The 22546-nt window shown below is 42.0% G+C and overlaps 1 protein-coding gene across 3 annotated transcripts in view; it reads right to left on the bottom strand.

Moving 5' to 3' along the window:
• AASS (aminoadipate-semialdehyde synthase) overlaps nt 1–4178 on the bottom strand; it is a 67633-nt gene extending 63455 nt beyond the window's left edge. Inside the window, exon 1 of one of the 3 annotated variants that reach the window (XM_068549375.1) lies at nt 4061–4178. The gene's annotated coding sequence lies outside the window, so the exon portion shown is untranslated. Of the gene's footprint in view, nt 1–3272; nt 3365–4060 lie in introns of those variants that run through there. The other 2 variants (XM_068549378.1, XM_068549377.1) reach the window with 2 other exon arrangements.
• Between the last annotated feature and the right edge of the window lie 18368 nt (nt 4179–22546).

The raw sequence follows: 22546 nt of genomic DNA on the forward strand, positions 1-22546 counted from the left end.
ATGGTTTCCCAGGAAGTCCTGGTACTATAAATAAGGGTAGGCAGCTGCACGGCCATGAGTCTTGGCCTACACTACATACTTGGCATCCAGACCATAATAATCCTGGAGAGGTCCAAAACAGTTCCAGATTAATAGAACACCCAGTGATGGCCTGGAACTAATCCAAATACCTCCCAACTCCAAGGTTTGCTAAAACTGGGCTTGGGCATGCCGCAACACTGTCGTCCATACTTTTATTTCCTGTTGCACAGCTATATTCTTTTAATATTAAACTCCTTACAAAATAGTTAGCTAGAAGTAAAAACAAGTAGACTTGGGGAGTGTTTATTAGTGCTAAGTAATCTGGTCTAAGAATATTCATATGTTCTCAAGCCTATAAGCTACTCAGTCATCCAAAGACATAAGACCTCTGAGTCTCCTGGTCTCTAGCCCACAAATGTAGCTTCACTGAGATGGAATGCAAAGTTAGTTCTGAATTGGAGTCTGATCCAAAATGTTTATCTGCTTATTTGTCTGTCTCTTTGTTAAACTCTAAATTCTTGGAAGAAATGAATTGTGTTTTCCTCATCTCTGTATTCCCAGTGACTGCCCCATAGGAGAACTCAAATGTTTTGCGAAAGAATGAAGAAATAAATGAGCAAATTTAAATGAATGTCATAAAGACCAATGTAGCAGAGAAAACAGAATAGACTGATGAATAAGAACAGGGACTCATATCTCCCATCCCCCCAACAATGCCCCACAAAAGATCGACTCTCTTGCTGAGATCTCATAGACCAATGAATATTTTGAAATGCAAATAAAAATGGTAGCAAAATCCAGACCTGGTTGCTGAGACATATAACTAGATATGGGGCTCCTTACCTGACTTCAGTTTCCTAATCCAGACTGGAATATAATACTAAAGTCCTTTTCAGCTCTAATATACTGATTCTATTAAGGATAGTAGCGACCAGGCACTGTGGATTACAAAAGCATTAGAATTTTAGAACATAAATAGGCACTCTGACTCATGAAGATCCAGCTAAAGTACAGTAAGCAGGGAAACAAAAATACCAAAAACACTATGGAGGAAGACAGGATATTCACTTAAATTACCTGGATTGACTGCAGTGACCAGGAGCCCAGAGCTTAAAACAGGAGGGGGTACCTCAAAGGAATTCTGACTCCTCTCCTGCACAAATGGCCTGGGTTCCTCGGCTTCCCACTTACTCTATGACCTCGGTGAGTAACTTAACCTGTCTGTGCCTCATCGGCAAAATGGGAATCATACTAATATCTACCTTTTAGGGCTATTGTGAAGTTTATTTGCGCTAATAGGCATAAAGTGCTGAGCACTGCCTTGCATGCCATAAACACTCAGTAAATGTTAAGAAAAAGGTTACAAGCCTGCCCACTCCTCAAAGGTGAGCACAGGGGCTTCCCTAGTGGCGCAGTGGTTGAGAATCCGCCTGCCAATGCAGGAGACACGGGTTCAAGCTCTGGTCCGGGAAGATCCCACATGCCGTGGAGCAACTAAGCCCGTGCACCACAACTGCTGAGCCTGCGTGCCACAACTACTGAAGCCCAAGTGCCTTAGAGCCCATGCTCTGCAACAAGAGAAGCCACCACAATGATAAGCCTGTACATCACAACAAAGAGTAGCCCCTGCTCGCCGCAACTAGAGAAAGCCCGCGTGCAGCAACGAAGACCCAATGCAGCCAAAAATAAAGTAATAAATAAATTTATTTTAAAAAAAGGTGAGGGACTTCCCTGGTGGCGTAGTGGTTAAGAATCCACCTGCCAGTGCAGGGGACACGGGTTTGAGCCCTGGTCCGGGAAGATCCCACATGCCACGGAGCAACTAAGCCCATGTGCCACAACAATTGAGCCTGCGCTCTAGAGCCCGTGAGCCACAACTACTGAAGCCCATGTGCCACAACTACAGAAGCTCAAGTGCCTAGAGCCCGTGCTCCACAACAAGAGAAGCCACCGCAATGAGAAGCCCGTGCACCGCAACAAAGAGTAGCCCCTGCTCGCCACAACTAGAGAAAGCCTGCACACAGCAACGAAGACCCAACACAGCCAAAGATAAATAAATAAATAAATAAATACATTTAAAAAAAAAAGGTGAGCACAACCATCACCACTGACAGAAGACACCACTTTCACATACTCTGGGTCACACTGTGGGAAGGCCTTCACAATGGCTCCATATTAACCCCTCCCCCTTCTTATTTTTTTAGAAGCCCAGTAAGCCTTCTCTTTACCGTCACCCTTTAGGCATGAGTGTTCAAGAAAAATAAGTTATCATTTTAATACTGTATTTCATCAAATTTAAAACATGTTTTTTCACATTTTAGCACCCCCGAAATGGGGATGCATCTTAGAATTGGTTGCATCTTAATTCTATGAACACGGTAATAATGTTGTTGGTTATTTCCCATTCCAAATGTACAGCATTTCTGTGATTCCATGAATTCCATAGAATTTTTTTGTGGCCTCATCAAAGAAATTTGCCACTGTTTGTAATGTTATCTCTAAGAGAAAATTAGAAAAAGAATATTTGGAAAAATGAAAACTTTTTTGTTAAATTGGTGTTGGTTACACACCAAAGATCATTTCCAAAATCCTGAACCAAAGTCTGCTAATGATTAAATAGAGGATTAGTTAGTAAAGGGGGAAATTTTTCAATTACAAATAAATCAAAATTCTGATGACGCTGTCACCACTAACAAGTGAGACTGATAACAAATATGATTTTCTGGAGAGTGGGAAAGTCACTTGGGGACATTGGCTTAACCTTTGTCGTCCTAGCTCATTTTCCAGAACGGCCACGTGGCTAGAAGGTAGTGTGGCCCTAGGTTCACTCATCTTTATAGCAAAAAAAAAAAGGGGGGGGGGAGTTCAAGTTACAAGACACACACACACAGAAGCGTCCACACCAAGTGCCATGGGTTTCTTGTTGTTTTTTTTCTTCCAATATAAAGTATATGAAAGCCACGTGTCAAAGTCAGTGATGGTTCGGTCCTGTGCATAGCTAGGTCGGCGTAATCACAGCTACGTCTTTTCCGCATTCCGATAGCTGACGACCCACAATATCAAAAAATGTTCATCTTTGTTCGAGTGACTAAACACACTCTCTCCCTCTCACCACACCCACTCCCGCTCTCCTAAAATCAGTGCCTAAAAAGCATATTTCTTCCAGAAGTAGTCGGGCCATTTAGCCCCACTGAATTAAACAGGGTGGGTAACTGCTTCTAACCGCGCCCCCTCCCCGCGCAAACGCTCACATTGGCCCGCACAGCCCCTGCGGGGTCTCCGCAGTTCAGATGACGCTGACATCCAAGGCATCCAACTTCCTCACTTCTCCCGCCTCTGTTGGAGGACGGACTGGGAGCCGCAGCTTCCGGGGGCGGAGTGGGGGGGGGGGGTCTCCATCTCAGAGAGAACGGCCTGCCCCACACGGGCAGGGTGGGGAAGTTTGTGATCCGAATTTGGTGAAGCAGGCCAGGGCTGAAAAGGTCAACCAGTAACTGCGCCGAAAGAAATCGGGGAGGGGGGACGAGGGGGGACCGGGGGGGTCCCGGGGGGGCCCCTCCTCCGTCAACCACCTCCCACAGCTACCTATCTAAATAAGCACACAGTCCCAAGAATTAACAGAGGGTTTGCTCTACAGCTTCAATACCAACGTTTTACTCCCCAGCAACCGCTCCCCAGCTCAGCCCTTGCCAAAAAAGAAATCCGAATTGCCATCCCATCCCTTCTCCCTCCTATACAGAAACTCCGGAGCCGCGCCCGCTGCGCCCCACCTCCCAGCCCTCGAGTGCAGAGAAACGCTAGGCGGGGAGGCCTGGCGAGGAGGCCCAAACGCTCGCCACCCTCTTCCGTACGCTCGTCCGGCAAAGGCCGGAGTCCGCAGAGCTCCCGGGTCCCCAGCGGCGCGGGGAGGAGGAGGCAGAGCTCGCCCGCACCGCCCGGCGGACTGGCAGAGCCCCGCTGGCGATCTGCAAATTCTTCTCACAGGCGGAGCCCACCGCCCATCTGCTCAGCCCCCTCCGGGCACCCTCCCCCCGCTCACCTCGTCCGGTCCCCGCCGCCTCTGCGCTCCCGCGTCCGGGCAGAGAAGGATCCGAATTCCCAGCAGAAATTGGGATGGGGCCCTTGAGGAGGAGGTGTTTGCTCAACTTCTTCGGAAGTCATGCCTCTTCCTCCGCAGCCAATCAGCGCCCGCCCTGAGGGAACAACCTTCTCCTCCACCAATCGGCGGCGCTGCCAGGTGCTAGGTCATGCCCTGCCCCTGCTCCTCCCCGAAAATCCTTCTGCCTTTTAGATCTCTGACCTACGTCCTTAGCTGGGGGCGTCACGTCCTTCCAGGACTGTTATTGACCAAGTTTGTAACTGTCCATAGCGGGAGACAGGCCGAGACGGAGAAGGACGAAAATAGTCCGGACATTACACGCTCAACAGATGCGTGTATCTCCTGGGAAAAAAGTTTCCGTTTCATGTATATCACGCTTGTTTAGCGATATGCACTTTTCAAAGCATTTTCACAGCCTCATAACAAGACTGTGAAGCCAGATGACAGTTTTTAAAGCCATTTTAGAGTCCAGCAAACTGAGACTGAGAAATTAAGTGTTGTGTATCCACATCCAATGAATATTAATTTTCATTAATGAATTTACTAATTTGAATAATGAATTTTCATTTTTATGAATAGTGTGTAGCCCCAGAAGCTTTTTGCTCAAGTCAATGAGATGATCAGAGTCGTGTGCTTAAGGGAATATGGTCTAGATAGTGTATAGAAGGGGGTTGAGGAAAAAGTGATAGTAAAGGGATTTAAAAGGACAGAGTCAACACCACCGGTAAGGCTAACAGGCTAGAGGAAAACTGAAACAAATTTGGTGTTTCAGGCTTGGCTAAGTGGTGATTAGGAAGTTGGTGATATCAAGAACAGTGCAGTAAAACATAGCAAGGAGGGAAGGCTTTAGAGGAGTGATTAGGAATATGATTTGGGATGTGTAAAGCTAAAGATACAGAGGAAAACCCCAGCTTCCAGAGAAGCTTCTAATTTTCTCTGTAATTGGAGATATGAGTGGAGTTTATAAAAATGTTCTAGGTTCAAGATCGTTGACATGAGCATTTAATAGTTAAACATATCTGTGGCAGTATGAGAAAAGTATGTGTTGGAGAAAGTTACAAAAACAGAAGAGAATATTACCCTCTGGCCATTGATTCCCTAGGAAGACCACAGATGGACTTCAAGCGTTTTTTCAGCTTCTAGTGCTGAGGCTAGTCTTCACAAAATGCATTTCCCCCTGACCCTCTAGGGCCATTTAGCCAGGACTTTTAAAGAACATTGGACTTTGTCACATATGCATGGATTCTTAATATTCATTGGATGTGGATACAGTACATTTACATCTCAGTCTCAGTTTGCTGGACTCTAAAACTGTTCTAAGAACTGTTATCTGGCTTCACAGGCTTGTTATGAGGCTCTGAAAACACTTTGAAAAGTGCATATCGCTAAACAAGTGTGATGGTCGTGAACTCAAAACTTTTTTCCAGGAGATACACATATCTGTTTAGCGTGTCATGCCTAGACTATTTAGCCCAAAGTCTTTCACACAATGTGTGAGTTCCTTCAAGATATGGCCAAAATCAGCCATCTCAGCTTTATTTCGACAGCAGCACCAGCCTGAAAAGAACAGTGAACCACAGTCTGTGCTTTGTTATCTCCTAAGGATTAAGAGCCTGGATCAGAATCCTTACTTTTCCCCCTCAAGGTAGAAATCATGGACAAGTTACTCAGTTTTCAAAAAGGTCTTGGTTTCCTTACCTGCTAATAGGAAAATAATAGGAACTACTTCATGGGGTCATTATGAGGATAAAGCAAGATGATGGCCAAAGTGCTCTGCCAAGTGTTTAGCTAAAGAAACAGGCAATTATTCTTCATTTTCCCAAAATCTCACGCTGTTTACTTCTCTGTGGTTCTCTGTAATTCCAACGGGGTAAATTAGGAGACATTAAGAGAGTGGGTACAGGGATAAAGGAGGGCAACAAAAGATGGTGACGCGCCCCAGGACTAACAATAGTGAGAATACCTGTAGGCCTTGATAGGGCCAGGGGAAGAGTCAGTTACCAGAACTCAGGAAGAGCTCTAGCTCTGGTGTAGCTGAAGCCATAGGAGAGCCACCTGACAGTGGTGACTTTTGACAGGCATGGAGTTGCCTAAGGAATCAATAACCCTGCCCAGAGAGGGAGTTACCTAAGGCAGAGGTCAATAAACTTTATTCTGTAAAGGACAGAAAATTAATATTTTAGACTTTGCAGACCATTACGTCTGTGTCACAGTTACCCAACTCTGACATTTGGAGAGTGAAAGCAGCCATAGACAATACTTAAATGGATGGGCATGGCTGTGGGCCAATAACACTTTATTTATAGAAATAAATGGCAGGCTAGATTTGGATCGAGGGTCACAGTTTGCAGACGCCCCGCCTATGGAATGAATAACCCTACTTCCCTCTCCTGCCCTCCCCTCTCCTGCTAGTGCCTTCTACAAATTGAACCCAAGGAAAGCCTGAGGGTTGGGACAGTCCATAAAGGTCAGTCCCTCAAGGACAGAGCAGGTACAGAAAGGGGCAGAAGTTCTACAAGGTTCAAAGGAACGTATTCAGCACAAAAGGTATTCAGCAAATGCTTGTTTAAATGAATGATTGGTCACTGTGAATTACTCTGCAAATGGTTGAACACTCATAGGAAAACTATCAAAATTACATCCTTTAATGGGCAAAGCCAGGAAAGGGTCCTGGATTATGGTGACTCCACCAAGAGACTGTGATGCTCTGTTAGCCTCTCTCTTGCTTTATTTTGAAATCCCATGCACTTCTGACCTGCCAATGAAACATTAACCTGGCAAAAAGAATCCTTCCTTTGAATTCCAAACTACCTCTCAAATGCTTATGGTGTTCAAGAATTTTGCAAAATATGCACAAGAGAAAACCTGTTCCTTAAAATGGGGAATTCAAATGTTATTCATCGTAGTGACATTTGTTGTAATAAGCGTGACAGTTCTCAGAAATGTCTTCACAATGAAAAGAGACAACAGATGCAAGAAAAACAAGTCTTGGATACACCCCAAGTGCTTCCACAGTCAACTTTGGCAGTCAACCCCTCAGACTCCTTCAATATAGGAGAATTCTTCTTCCGCCTCTGTGGGGTGCTGAGTCAATACTCCTGAAATTGGAAAGTTGATTCTAGGCCACTCAAGCTGCCTCTCTTTCTCCCACATTCTTTGGCTTTCTCTCTTCCCTCGTTGTTCCTTACTGTGGTTTTGTTCTTCCTGAGAGGCCATGAGGGTAGTAGTCAGGCATGTGAGCATTGGAGTGAGCCAGACCTAGACTTAATCCCTCCTTTGCCAACTCCCTAGTAAGTCATTTTCCCCCACCAGGACATTGGCAAACATCATAATGTTCTCAAGAAGACTAAGTGACGCACATTCTCATTATATGTGTGCTCTTATTGGGGTTTACTGTTTTACTCTGTCTCCTCCTCCCTTCCCCTTTCTTTGTATGCAGAACCCATTTTTAATCTTAAGTGAACTTTGCCATAAAGAAAAAAGAGGTGGACATTTGTTCTATTTTTTAAATTAATTAATTAATTAATTAATTATTTTAATTTTTGGCTGCGTTGGGTCTTCGTTGCTGCACACGGGCTTTCTCTAGTTGCAGTGAGCAGGGGCTACTCTCCGTTGCGGTGCGCGGGCTTCTCATTGCGGTGGCTTCTCTTGTTGCAGAGCACGGGCTCTAGGCGCACGGGCTTCAGTAGTTGCAGCACGTGGGCTCAGTAGTTGTGGCTCGTGGGATCTAGAGCGCAGGCTCAGGAGTTGTGGCGCATGAGCTTACTTGCTCCACGGCATGTGGGATCTTCCTGGACCAGGGATCGAACCTGTGTCCCCTGTGTTGGCAGGGAGATTCTTAACCACTGCACCACCAGGGAAGTCCCAAGAGGTGGACTTTTGTTCTCTTGATCTCTCAAGACTTTATATCTCTCACATGAACAGCAAATTTCACAATATCACCTATATCAGCCCACCCTAATAAAATATTTGATTATTATAAATAGAACTTTCTTACAGACAGGAAGTACAAAGTCATATGTTGTATAACATAAGAAGTAGTTTAGGAAAGAAAACTTTCTAAATGACAATTACTATTGTTGCCTAACTCCTAAATTATCTTGGGAATGAAACATACCTTCTTTACCATCAAGGAATTTAAAAATCTGATTAGTTAAGATAAGAGCAGGAACCACCCACAGAAAAATCACAATTCCTGCAAACAGGTTCTGGGTGGAGATAGTGATGTCCTGGGGGATTGTATTTTCCCCCCACCCTTAGAAGAAAGAAGCAGAGAAAACTAATTTTTAGTTCACCTCCTCTACCATTACCAGTCCTTAGGGAGCCTTCCTGAAAAAAAATTTTAAGAAAATCCCAAGCCCCCTGGCATTTCCAGGGTCAACATTTGTTGGTTTCACAAAGTCCCCAAGCGTCCATGGCCTCCCTCGAGAGTTACTTATGCAAGCATAACTCACTGGACAGGTTTGCTGTCCATCATCACCTGCTTAGTAACTGTTATTGTAAGTCTACCAGGACTTCTAAATGTTCAGTTACACATCTCTGCATTTGATAGATTGAGTGACAATTATATGCCATGATAATACAAGCACATCTGGAGGATGCAAATTGTGGAATATATCTCCCTGACCAATAATGGATCTAATATATTCAGATTGAGGAAGAAAATCCAGTGTTCCTCCTCTCAGCCTCATTTGAATGAAAATCTCAAAAGAGAAGATGTCTTAAAGGCCTGAGAAAAGATTGGAGAAAGGAGGGAGGAAGTATTTAAAGCAAAAATAAAATACAAGTGTAGTTTTTCTGGAGTAATTGCAAGTGTAATTGAGCTGGAGACAGCCAGCAGGCCAGGATGAGGAGGTAGGAGAGTCAGGACTTTCTCACTCTGGTTCTAGTCTGGGTTAGGGACTGAACGAAACCAATCTTTTAATATTGTCATCTCACTATAGAGATAGGAAGGAGAAAAGAATATAAAAATTGTTTTTTGCAGTGTAAGAAGTAGCAGCTAGGAAAAATAATCTCAGCATAGACAAGGTCACATCAGGAAGCAGGAAGTCAAGTAGAGAAAGTATCCCTGACATTCAACTGACTCTCATGATCACTGCCATCTGTATAGCTCCTCGGAAACAAACGTAATAAAATTGGAAAGGAAGAGAGAAAGAACATCAAAGGAAGATGTTCTCATTGAATGGTGTAATAATATGGACATTGCCCATGACAGGCACAGGCTTGTCTGGCATTATTATTTATCACTATTGAACGACACCCAACCCCCTAAAACAAAACAAAGGCAAAAGCCTGAAAGACAAGAATTTACTCAGTAAAGAGAGTACTGCCTGGGCCTATATACACAGGTTAACTCCAAATATTTGTTAGCTGTTTTATAAACACAGTTTAAATAAACACTTTCCCTACCCTAAGAAGCTAAATGCCAACAATGCCAAAGATGTGTTGAGACAAACACCACAGCAATGAATAAACTCTTAGGAGTCCAAGACTTGTGCTCTATCTTTGGAATCTCAGGTGTCCCCTGCCCGCCCTACTCCCACTAGGCCCTGAGGGATCTGTGCAATTTTGTGAAAGTAATAGATTTAAACCATGGATGAAACAGGCAACTGAAAGAAAGAATAAAATGAGGACGAGTGGAGAAAACAAGGATAAAGAATGAAGTGAGTGGAAGGTGAGAGGCCAGCAGGAGAAGGATTACAGCAAAGTTTACTCACTGCATGCAAGTCCCATGAGAAGGAGACAGGAGGATGAGTGCCACAGAGGACACAAAAGGGTTTCAGAAAGGACAAATATGTCAAAGGTTTGGGGAATAACACTCACATCTTAGAACACCTCTGTTGAATTTTAAGAAGGAATTAAGTTCAAGAAATCTTTCCCTGCTAGAAACCAATTCTGCTTCTTCCCCTCTCTTTCTTGGGCACAGGCTGCCTTGCCTGCTGACATCCTCAGCTTCTTCTCAGCCTCCTGGCTGCCGTGAAAGCTCCATGGCTGGAGGAAGCCTGGCTGTGCCATCTGCTGAGCCCACAACAGCGAAATACCATCTCCCTTGTCAGGAAAGGAACTGTGTTCCTACCACCTAATGGAATTCAGTGGCCTTTGTAATGGGTTGAATGATGTCCCCCCAAAATTCATGTCCACCCAGAACCTTGAAATGTGACCTTATTTGGAGGTAGAGTCTTTGCAGATATAACGAAGGAAAGAATCAAGTTGAGATCATATTTGTTTCAGGTGGGATTAAACTCATTGTTAAGTGTCTTTAAAAGAAAAGGACACGTGAAGGGAAGAAGCCCAAGACAGAAGCAAAGATGGAGTTATGCTGCCACAAGCCAAGGAATCCCAGAAGCCACCAGGAACTTGAAGAAGCAAGGAAGGATTCTCCCCATAGCACCTACGGAGGGACCATGGCCCTGCCAACACATTGATATCGGACTTCTGGCCTCCAGAACTATGAAACAATACATTTCTGTTGTTCTAAGCCCCCCAGTCATTGGCACTTTGTTATGGAAGCCCTTAGGAACAGCCTTAATTCACCAAAGAGCTAGATTGTCCCCCAATGTTGTGGTGATTGCTCATGTGTCACTGTCTTAGGACACAAAACAAAATAAAATCACGCAATGAATAAAGAAGGTAGAAATATGCCCTAACTGCATAGGCAGGAATATAAATCACGCAATGAATAAAGAAGGTAGAAATATGCCCTAACTGCATAGGCAGGAATATAAATCACGCGATGAATAAAGAAGGTAGAAATATACCATAACTGCATAGGCAGGAATATAAAGTCAAGATCACTTCTTTAGATTGATCTTCCAAAGATTGTTTGCTCTAAAGGTCTAGAGAAAATGAAGCTGAGCTACAACTGTGAGCTCTAAAATCAATTTGAAATACAGGTACACTGAAGCTGGTTGATTCTACTTTTAAAAGACTTATGCCTATGGATTTTGGAGAAACACCCTTATACCTGCAGTTTCTACAGACTCATTTAGCAAGAGTATTTCATTTACAAAAATGCCTATATGAAAAGAGAATGGTGGAAACAAACATTTTTAATCACTTCATCTCTGACAAGTCTTCTGTAACCCATGCTTCTTCATTAGGTAGACTGATAAAAAGCATATCAGAGAATTGGTGAATACTATCTTGCAAATGGTATTATTGTTATTATTATACTTGGTACACTGGGCACACTAATCTGACAATGTGAGAAAAAAGTCAGAAAAGTATCACCCTCAGGTGAAACAGATGACCAGCACCAAAATGGAGAGAAGAGAGGCCAACTTTAGAAATTGTTTTTAAATGAATCGCTGAAGGTACTAAGGAATTTTCCAGGTCTCTTTCAGGAGATCCTGTTGTCCTCTCAAGATCTCTATGGGATACAATAATGTAGACAAACTGTAACTTAATTGCTTGTTTTCTGCCTGAAGCAATGATATGGTAACCCCAGAGCTGTGAGATGCGTGGAATCTAAAAAAAAGGTGAACAGAGTCTTACCCATGAAGGAGAATCCTCTGCTCAGGCCAGCAGTGTCCATATCCCTGTGCTAGAGACACAGGAGAAGATCCAGATTTGGGGGAGCCCAAGATATCATCTGTTGGACTTCCTTCAATAAAAAAGACAAAATTATAAATTCAAAATTAAGTACAAGAATAAATTCTTACTTATACTAAGAAAAGAATTCACGATGGATTATTAGAGGCTTGAAAATTCAGGTCCCATTCTTCTGAGATCTCTTTAAGCAATTTACTAAAAATGTTTACATAGAAATACTTACTGGTTGCAATTCTGGCTTCCCCTCTCTACCTAGAATACTCTACAGTTCCCAGTCACGCCCAGCACTCACAGGACTCAGGTAAGGGAGGGGCCGAAGCTGAAACCTGTTTACTTGATGCTACATCCAATTCTGCAGAGAGGGTTGTGTCCAGCTGTAACAGAGATTTCCCTGCCCAGGACAGAATGTACTGTCAAGCAGTGACATGAATTTCTTATCAAATATTAATAATAAATTGACATTTTGGCTTTTGAGTTCAACCTGCATGAATCAGCCCCTAAGAACCCAAAGTGCTGATAACAATGAGGGAGCTTGAATGTGGAGACTCTAGCCAATAACGTCCTCCTGAGAATCCTTGGCTGAACAACTAGTCACACTGTGTCTTTGACATCTCCAACAAGGACCACCAGCTCCATAAATACACTTAGCAAGAAATACTGGACTCTTCCCCTTCCTGGACACACACAAACACACACACACACACACACCACGAGATACAGCTCACTCCGTTCTTTAAGGATCAATTTTGATCTCAGTTTAAGATGAATTTATATCTACTGCAGCAGTGCTCAACCTTGGCTGTTCATCAGATTTACAAGTAAGAAAATGCTCTAGTAAGAATGTATACAGGGCTTCCCTTCCCTGGTGGTGCAGTGCAGGGGACACAGGTTCGAGCCCTGGGCCAGGAAGATCCCACATGCTGCGGAGCAACTAAGCCCATGTGCCACAACTACTGAGCCCGCGCTCTAGAGCCCGCAAGCCACAACTACTGAGCCTGCATGCCACAACTACTGAAGCCCTCGTGCCACAACTACTGAAGCTCACGCGCCTAGAGCCCGTGCTCCACAACAAGAGAAGCCACTGCAATGAGAAGCCTGCACACCGCAAAGAGGAGTAGCCCCTGCTTGCTGCAACTAGAGAAAACTCGCGCACAGCAACGAAGACCCAATGCAGCCAAAAAAATTAAATAAATAAATAAATTTATAAAAAGAAAAAAAGTATGTATACAAAATAAATTAAAAAAAAAAAAAAGAATGATCAACTCCAATGGACCAAGGGATAAATGAATGCCTTAATTAAAAAGAGCCACATCATGTTTCCCTGAGACAAGTTGGTAGCAATGCTGGTCGTGAAATGCGGAGTGAAGGAGTGTTGTGCTTTTTAGAAGATAATGAGTAAAGTTTCATGCATATTTGGTGTGAGGCACCTGCAGCATATACCGAGGTAAAGATGTTTAGTAACCATGTACTACAATTACGTTCACACGTGTCTTCAGCTCCTAGTAAGTTGTGATCCCCATGAAGTCAGATAATAGATCTTATTCACATTTATATCCTTGGTATCCAACTCAGGACCTACAGTATAAAAGGAGTTCAATACACATTTGGTGAGTGGATGAACAAACAAACTACTATATGAAGTAAATGAACCAGTGTTTGATAGTCTGTTCAGGAACTGAGTCATCGAGACTGAAGCTTTTCTGTACACTTGCCAAGTCCCAAAGAGATGAAAATTCTGGCGTCTGAAACCCTGACACCTGCAAATCCTGATTCCCTTATTTTTCCACTTGGCTAGCAGGTTCTCCCAAAGACTACCTTCTCTTGGATTCTTGGCTCCCTTACCCTTCATTCCTATCAATTCACACCACTACTCCTTGCTATGACTCTGTAATGCTGATTGCTCATCTAGAATACCGTTATCTGTGCTCATATTCTCTGTACTCCCTGCTCTGCCTTCCTAGCTGCATTTTCTCCACTACTTGCAGCTGCATCCCACTGCCAATGGCTGTCCTTACCTAGTCCCTCTCAATGTGTCCTTCCTTCCATGGTGTATCAATGTACTAGCAAAAAAGAAATGGCAAACACAAAGGCTGTAACTGAGAGAGTTCCATGAAAACGGCATGGGCAAGTCTTCGTGAAACACTCAGGGATCAGCAAGAGTGGGAAATCATTGCTACCTCACAACTGAAGGCACAAGAATGGGAAATAGTGTTTCCAGAGCCTAGAAGAAGTTTGGAGCCATAGAAGAGGAACTGAAGGACAGAAGCTCTAACTATAGAACACAGCCACTGTCAAAACCGTGGCCAAGCAAATGTAAGGGTGCAGAGGGAATAAATAACCCAACATGCTTCTCCTTTCATCCGCCAATACCCTGCCGCCGTCTCCCTTTGGCCAAAACCAGCTGGAAGCCAAAGGGCAAGGGCAGTCTGGTAATGTAATCCATAGAGGTCAGTGTCTGACGCACAGAAGGTAAAGGGCATGGTATGGATCAAGGTATGAGGTGGGGGTATGCAAACAGAGAATAACCTATACAGTCCATTCATTTTGCTACTCAGCTTTTACTCTTGACCTTTGCCTAGATGAAGAACTTGTGACCCCCATACAGGAGAAACACAAAATATCATCAGTCATAGTGCCATTGTTGAGTGATGTCAGTTCTGTCATACTTCCCACCACTGGAATCTAAACTGTGATGTTAGCCACCATTAGCACTCTTCATAAAATGTAAGAAGGAAAGGGGGAAAACAATTAATTTAAAACTGCTGCAAAGCTTTCTTTCGTTGGTTACAAGATCTAAACGGATAACAGTAGCTTCCATGTTTTAGCACTCATTCCCTTACTCTCTACCAGCATCTTGGCTGAACGGAATTCTTTATCTAGTGGGGTTACCTAAACATTCTTGCCTGCAAAATCTGTGTCCTTGGTGTTTCCGATTTATTGAGCTGTTGGAGTTTTCCATTGACTAGTGTTTTGAACTGGGAATTCTAGACTTTAGGTTTATCTTTTATGTACACTCTCCAGAGTAGACAGAGTGTCCAGTCCATTCCTCAATCCACCCCATGGTTGCCATAGCAACTAAGTGAAAGACTATTTGATCCCTCACTACTTTGTTCTCTCCCTCTAACTCCATCACATGCCACCTTTAATGATAATCTGAGTAATGTGATATTATTACATCCCATTTCCTCCCAACAAGGAGGGTATCTATGCATTCAAATACGTGAGCATCACAACCTAAGCATCCCATTTTGAGGATCACTTCTGAGACCAGTATCAGCCAGGGTCACAGCAGGAAAAAAGATAGCTCACTCAGAGTCCCTTGGCATATTTTTCTTCCCATACTCCAAATTTTGGCCAGAGTATCTCATCAACCCAACTCAACAGGAAATCTTAGGGCAAACCCTAGGGTTGCAATCCATAGAAGTCAGCCTCCTGGGTGTGGCACAGAACAAGTTAGAAACCTGGAGGGTGGATGTGATGTAGCACTCAGATAATAATCAGCATACCTGGTCACACTGACATCTTTTAAAAAACAACTTGTTTTTTAAGTTATAACTCCTGAATTATAACATTTAAGGTTGAGAAGGTTTTTAAATCTTCTTTACAGAGCAAACATATCAATATTTATCCCTCTAAATCAATTAACATAAAAGACTACATGAACATGTGTATGTAAGACTCTCTGTTCTAGAGGCCTGGGACACCACTATCTAAATCTACTTCTCAATGGAAAGATTACTCGGCAAATGCCAACATGTCTTATAATTATTTTACTTTGATTATATTTTCCTTCTGAGGTTTAATGAGTTTGAATAACTTGCTGATGCAATTTTGTTACAATGGAATTTAGCAGTTTTAGAAATAATTTATTATAAATTATATTTGATATAATTATAACTAGAAATATTCTTCAATAATACTCTACATGTTTGCTAATGTCATTTGGAGCAAACAAAATTACCAGAGCATATCTGGACTTTTTTTTAATCTCCTGGCACTAATGAATATTCAACTCTTAGCCTTATAATAGTAACGGTCCTTGGAACTGACATTCTTCTCTTTGTTGAATTTTTGTGACCTGTTATGATGGCTTGTAAAAATGGGAACGATAGGTGTGGGTTATCCATGTAAATAATGTTAAAATACAGTGTAATGTAAACACTAAGGAATATTTACGGATGCTAATGTGTTTCAGTTGGAGAACTTATAGAGCTCTGCTACTGATGGATGGAAATTCAGTTTAACAGCACTGATTATACTTAGCCTTGAAATGGAGTGGAGAAGTGGGAAGTAGAGAGCTTGGGAAGAGTAATGTTTGGAAAGGAGAAGGATAAGTGATTGGAGGAGCTAAAGAATCACCAAGATAAGATCTTACTGAGACTCAGCATCCTGGCTGAAGAACCACCATTTCCACTGAGAAGATTTTATCTGGATAATCAAATGTGGACTTTGATTAACCACAGGACCTGCTTCTCCAGACTCTGACGTAGTGGAGAATATGTAGATTTGTTGAAATATCCCAATATAAACTTCTAGGGACTTGAGTTCTTTTACTTTAGCTCTTGGCATAGTATTCCTAACAATATTTTGATGATTGGCTTATGTTACTTTCATTCCATGGAGAACACTGATTCTTGTGACGATGTATTTAAAGCAGAAATGTAGGAAAGCTATTTATGTAAACACAAATATTGGATTCTTACAGGAAATCAATGAGTTCTTAAACGTTTTTTATAGGGTATCAGTGAAAAATATGCTGCAAAGATCCTAAAATACATGAAAACCATAACCTTAAAGGTTTCCATGAAAAAAAGAAGTATGAACAACAGAGAGTGGTGCAATAAAAGTGCTGAAAGTATAGGTCAGAATCTAAGAATATAATGTATATTTTAGAAAGTCTTAAGAGAGAAATAAAATTCGTATTTTATAGCAAGACAAGAAAAATTTAAACATAAAAAATTTTCTCTGTCCTTTGGCCTCCTCTCTCCCCTCTGCTGTGCACTGTGTATCTGCATTATGCATCAACCAAACCTCCCCCATGGGCAGAAATACCTGCTCAACCATAAAGAACAACCTTCTTCTAGCATCAACAAGACAACTCCTTAAAAGATAACATTCTTTCTTGATCTTGTAAAGGGTCACAACGACCCACCACTTTGTACTTACAGACCTGGGATTGTGTAAACTGTCAAAAATACATCATTTAAAGTTCAGCTCTCTGTCTCAAAAAAATTTTTATAACTGTGCCTTGACTTCTAATGGACAGGACAGTTCTCAGAGCTTTCTGAGAGGCTGTTCCCAGGATATAATCCTCAATTTGGCTCGAATAAAATTTTCCTCTTCTTTCTTAGATTGACCAATTGATGTTTTTGTTGACACAAGAAAGAAATTTAAAAGTATAAATGTATACAGGGATAAAATACAAACAATGAGGTAATTATATGGTAATAAAATGATAATAAGAAAAGTACCATGTTTGAACACCTATATGCTAGATATTGTGAAAAGTGCTAAACCTATAATATCTCATGCAGGCCATGCAGTATCACATGGGGTAGATATTAATAGTAGTTGCAATCTATTTGAGAAAACTGAGGCTCAGAACAGTTAAGTGAAGACACTCAGATCCCTGCTGAGGAGCTAAAGTTAGGTCAATTCCCTGGTGGATTCCAAAGCGCATGCTCTTAACCACTATGCTATGATTCTTCTCAGAAAAAAATAATTTGGGAATTTGAACCGGGACTAGTGGGGTTTTTGTTTTGTTTTGTTTTGTTTTGTTTTAGTAAGGTGACTGCTTTTCTATACAATTTCCTGTCATAGAACTTGCCTGCTACAAATGGCCCTGAAGCATGAAAGCTTTTATCTTCTATGGGTGGCAGCCTCTCTGATTCTGGGTACTTTGCTTCTCTCATCTTCAAAATCAATAGAAAATACAGTCCATCTATACAAGATGGTCTATTTATTTCCAAGGCTGTAGACTTCATGCTGTCTGAACTGAAAGACATGGGTAGATCCAGGGTCAGGGGTGGAGAAGAAGCTGTGTTTGGAACATCCTGAAGGAATTATTTATAGATGAACAAATAGAAAAATTATTAGTTGTCAACAAGGACCTTTGGAGAAAAATGTGGGAAAAGAGCAGAGGTGTTTGAAGATTACCAGTAGTACACAAATGAAAGTAAAATTAAAGTTCTAAGAGGTAAAAGGGAGGGGGGTAGTGGATGGAAAAAGCTCAGATGAAGTAACATTTGGGTCATACTTAGGGCATATCAAATATAAAACTGTGAAGAGATGAAATGTTTGGGAAGAAGGAGATTGGGGACCAGCAAAGTGGTTGGAGAAAGTGGGTAAAAGCAAACCAACTCTTTTATTTTGCCTAAATGAACATAATCAAGATGAGATGTGTGTAAAATAGAATAAAGATACTCACTGCTCATGGGACTTTTCCCTAGTCCTTCACCCCCACCAAATCTGACATCCCCACCAGAAGGAATATCTGCAGCTATTGTCAAAATAGAAGGAGGAGTGGGGAGGGGGAGGAGGAGAAGGAGAAGAAACATCACTGGATTAAAATTCAGAGGTCTGATTGTGATAGTTCAGAAATAAAGGATGGGACAAGCCATCCCAAGATATGTTTTAGCTCTTGGCTGCCAGCTTCTCACACAGCTGACTTTAAAGCTTTAATAACCATGTTAAGAGATTGCAGAGGATTCCCATCACCCAGCCAGGATGGATTTATTCCCACCCATTCATATCCATCTCACAGAGCCAAAGAAAAATTTGAGGAAGAGTGGGCAAAAAGCTTCATCTCCTGCATCTCTCTTACAGCCTCTCACCAGCAACACCTACTACTGTTCCCCACAACTGTCCATTGTAAGTGAGGGAGAGGAAGCAGGAAAGAGGTGGCTTGTGTTCAGGCTACTGCTGCTGCTACAAAGATAAATAGATTTATTCCAATATGTGTATATTTAAAACAACAGTAGCATGACCTAACTATTATGTGTATTATTAGCTCAATAAATGGGGAAAAAAGAGATGAAAGTGGAGAAAAGGAATTTCCTTTTTTCCCCTATTCATTATGATTATCAAATTTGTCCAGGGTTTACTGTTTCACTTGGAGCCTCATCTTAGTATTTATACTAGTTTACAGCTTGCACAATGAATGCATTCCATTGCCTTTATTGATGTTGTACTAGTTTGCTAGGGCTTCCAAAACAAAATACCACAGACTGGATATATTAAACAGAAATTAATTTTCTAGGGGCTGCAGATCCAAGGTCAAAATGTCAGCAGATTTGGTTTCTCCTGAGGCCTCTTTCCTTGGCTTGCAGATGGCCAACTTCTCACTGTGTCCTCATGTAGCTTTTCCTCTGTGCAAGCACATACATACATTTATTTATTTATTTATTTATTTATTTATTTATTTATTTATTTTTGGCTGCGTTGGATCTTCGTTGCTGCAACGGGGGCTCTCTCTAGTTGCGGCGAGTGGGGGCTGCTCTTCTTTGCGGTGCGCGGGCTTCTCATTGCGATGGCTTCTCTTGTTGCAGAGCATGGGCTCTAGGCCCACGGGCTTCAGTAGTTGTGGCACGCAGGCTCAGTAGTTGTAGCTTGTGGGCTCCAGAGTGCAGACTCAGTAGTTGTAGTGCACAGGCTTAGTTACTCCTCGGCATGTGGGATCTTCCCAGACCAGGGCTCGAACTCGTGTCCCCTGCATTGGCAGGCAGATTCTCAACCACTGCTCCCCCAGAGAAATCCTAATCTCCTCTTTTTATAAGGACACCAGTTAAACTGGATTAGGGCCCACCTCACAAGCTCATTTTAACTTAATTACCTCTTTGAAGTCCCTATCTTTAAATTCAGTCACATCTGAGGTACTAGGGGTTAAGGGCCTCAACTCATGAATTTTGAGGGGGACCCAATTCAATCCCTAGCAGATGGTACGTTTATACTGCAACATCAACTGTTACCAAATGCAAGTTCGTTTGTCCAACAGAGTGAGGCCAAACAAAACTAAACATCAAAGTTTGGAGCAGAGAAAGCTTTATTGCAGGGCCAAGCAAGGAGAATGGGCAGCTCATGCTCAAAATACCCCAAACTCTCCACTGGTTTTTGGAGAAGTGTTTTTATAGGCAAAATTGGGGGTGAAGGCTGCTTTGTCTACATTATTGTTTCTTGACTCTTCTTCCTTTGTTTCTGCATTTCCTCCCTTTCCTAATTAGTAACTCTACCTTTTCGAAATCAAGGAAGGTCTGGGAGGCTGAAGCCTTTTTCCTACAAACTAAAAACGGGGGACACGGAAAGGCTTTTTTACCTGGGAGGGTCCCACAGGGTCCAGCTTGGTTTCAATCCCCCTTTTCTTTGATAATCCTCAGTCTTAAGGGGAACAGGTGTTCAGGTGTTAGGCAAGAAAGGGAATAACATTTGGATAGAGACATTAATAATAAACTCGGCAGAGGAACTCGGTTTTAGGAAGACTTGGTTTCAATGCCAGGCTACTAGTTACACCTCCTTTCCCTCCCCTCCTTGGTGAGTGTTCAGAGTTAACTGACAGAATTTTTATTGTTAAAGCATGTGATGAAGTAACCTAGTGACAATAAATAATTTTCTGGAACTCTTTTGGGGTATGTTGATACCTATCATAAATTACCTAGTTATAAAATTATGGGCATGGGACTTGAGTCTGACTGTGTAGATGGTAGAGAACCCTGGGGAGCACATGTTGGAGTAGTAGAGAAGAAAAAAGGGACAGAGTATGATCTGAAACCAGTAGGATCCAATACAAGAGAAAGTTTGAAGTAAGAAAAATAAGAGCAGGCCTGAAGAAGTTTCCAAATCAAAGCATAGACAGTTGAAGAGATGTTTTTTCAGTTCTCATAACTACCAGCATGGGTGTAGTCATGAGACTACCTAGAGCACTTCAGAAGCAGAAGAAAAGTACATAGACATGAAAAGGAAGACCTATCTTGATGAGAAAAATAGTACAGAGGTAGAATCAATAGAACATTGAAGATGCCTGGAAAACGGAGGAGAGAGAAATGGCAGAACTGGAAACAGGAGAATGGCAGAATAGTGACTAATATGGTAGTAGGCAGAGTTGAGGTGTTGGGTTAGATCAATTGAATGCAATGTTCTGGCAAGATATCTAAATGACAATGTATAGTAGGAACCTAGGAACTAATGACTAGAGTTAGAAAAGTTAAGGTTGTACATAGGATTTGGTATCTGTAGGCATAGACAGCAAAAAAAGAGAGGACACAGCCTTGTAAAAGCCTACATGCAAGGGGAAGACGAGAGCAAGGCATGAGAAGAGAGTGCGCCAGGAGAGTGTGACACAGGGGACTTCGAGAGAAGAAGGAGCTTCAAGGAGAATGTGGATGTGGGTAGATGGTTTTAAACCTGTTTTATGTTGCATGAAAATTTGATAATTTGTAAACTTTTGGAAATGTGATACAGTGAAATGTCATGTTGATACTAAGCAACACAACAAACTCTGTTTGAAAGATGGCCCCTGGACAGAGAGTTCTAGGTATGAATATACACACTTGGTGAGAAGCCATAATTTTGGCCTTCAGTGAGTGCAGTGACTTGCAAGGACCCTGGAAGAGATGGCTAAGAAGTTGTTAGAAGAGATGGGCTCATGTGGAACATGGGTTTCTAAGCCAGGGCTGCTCCCACCCTGGCTCAACATGGATCTTGTCATCTTGCATGAACTGTCATGGGGGAACCAGGGCCAAAGAGCATAACCCCCAGACAGGTAAATAGACTGGTGGGTTAATGGCTGCCACGAATACCAATGAAGTACTGAAACAAACCAACAAAACTATCAGAATACAATTATATACTCAGCCCTCCCCTGCCAATAAAATCATTCAAAGACAAAGGTGAAATAAAACCATTTTCAGGCAAACAAGAACTAAGGGAATTTGTCACCAGCAGTTCTGCCTTATGAGAAATATTAAAAGAAGTCCTAAATAAATGAAGAAAACCGAAAATGGCAAATGTGAGGGTAAATATTTTTTTCTAGGGCTTCCCTGGTGGCATAGTGGTTAAGAATCCGCTTGCCAATGCAGGGGACACGGGTTCAAGCCCTGGTCTGGGAAGATCTCATGTGCCGTGGAGCAACTAAGCCCGTATGCCCCAACTACTGAGCCTGCACTCTAGAGCCTGTGAGCCACAACTACTGAGCCCACGTGCCACAACTACTGAAGCCTGCGTGCCTAAAGCCCGTGCTCCACAACAAGAGAAGACATCTCAGTGAGAAGCCTGCACACCTCAACAAAAGGCAGCCCCCCGTTCGTTGCAACTAGAGAAAGCCCCCATGCAGCAACGAAGACCCAATGCAGCCAAAAACAAATAAATAAAAAAAGTAAATTTCTTAAAAAAATAAATCAAACAAAAATTTTTTTAACTTTTAACTTTCTTTAGAAGGTAATTGACTGTTTAAAGCAAAAAGAATAGCAATGTATTATAGAATTTATAATAAATGTGGACATAAAACGTATGACAACAATTGTGAAAATATGAGGAGGGATGAAATATACTATTATAGGATTCTTACATTTATTACATTGTATGTGAAGTAGCATAATATCATTTGAAGGAAAACTGTATTAAATTGAAAATGTGTGTGGTAAACTCTAGAGCACTAAAATAATAGTGCTACCACTAAACCACTAAAAAAAATAATATAATAAAGAGATAATTAATAAAACAAAGGGAGGGAAAAAACGAATTGTGGAAAAAAATAATCTAAAAGGACACCAAGAAATTTTTTGAGTTGATGGAAATGTTTTATGTCTTGATTTTGGTTGTAGTTGTATGACTGTATACGTTTGTAAAAACTCATTGAGATGTATACTTAAAATCAACAAGTTT

The sequence above is a fragment of the Eschrichtius robustus genome, chromosome 8 (genome assembly GCF_028021215.1).
Source record: "Eschrichtius robustus isolate mEscRob2 chromosome 8, mEscRob2.pri, whole genome shotgun sequence".
In the NCBI taxonomy this organism is placed as follows: domain Eukaryota; kingdom Metazoa; phylum Chordata; class Mammalia; order Artiodactyla; family Eschrichtiidae; genus Eschrichtius; species Eschrichtius robustus.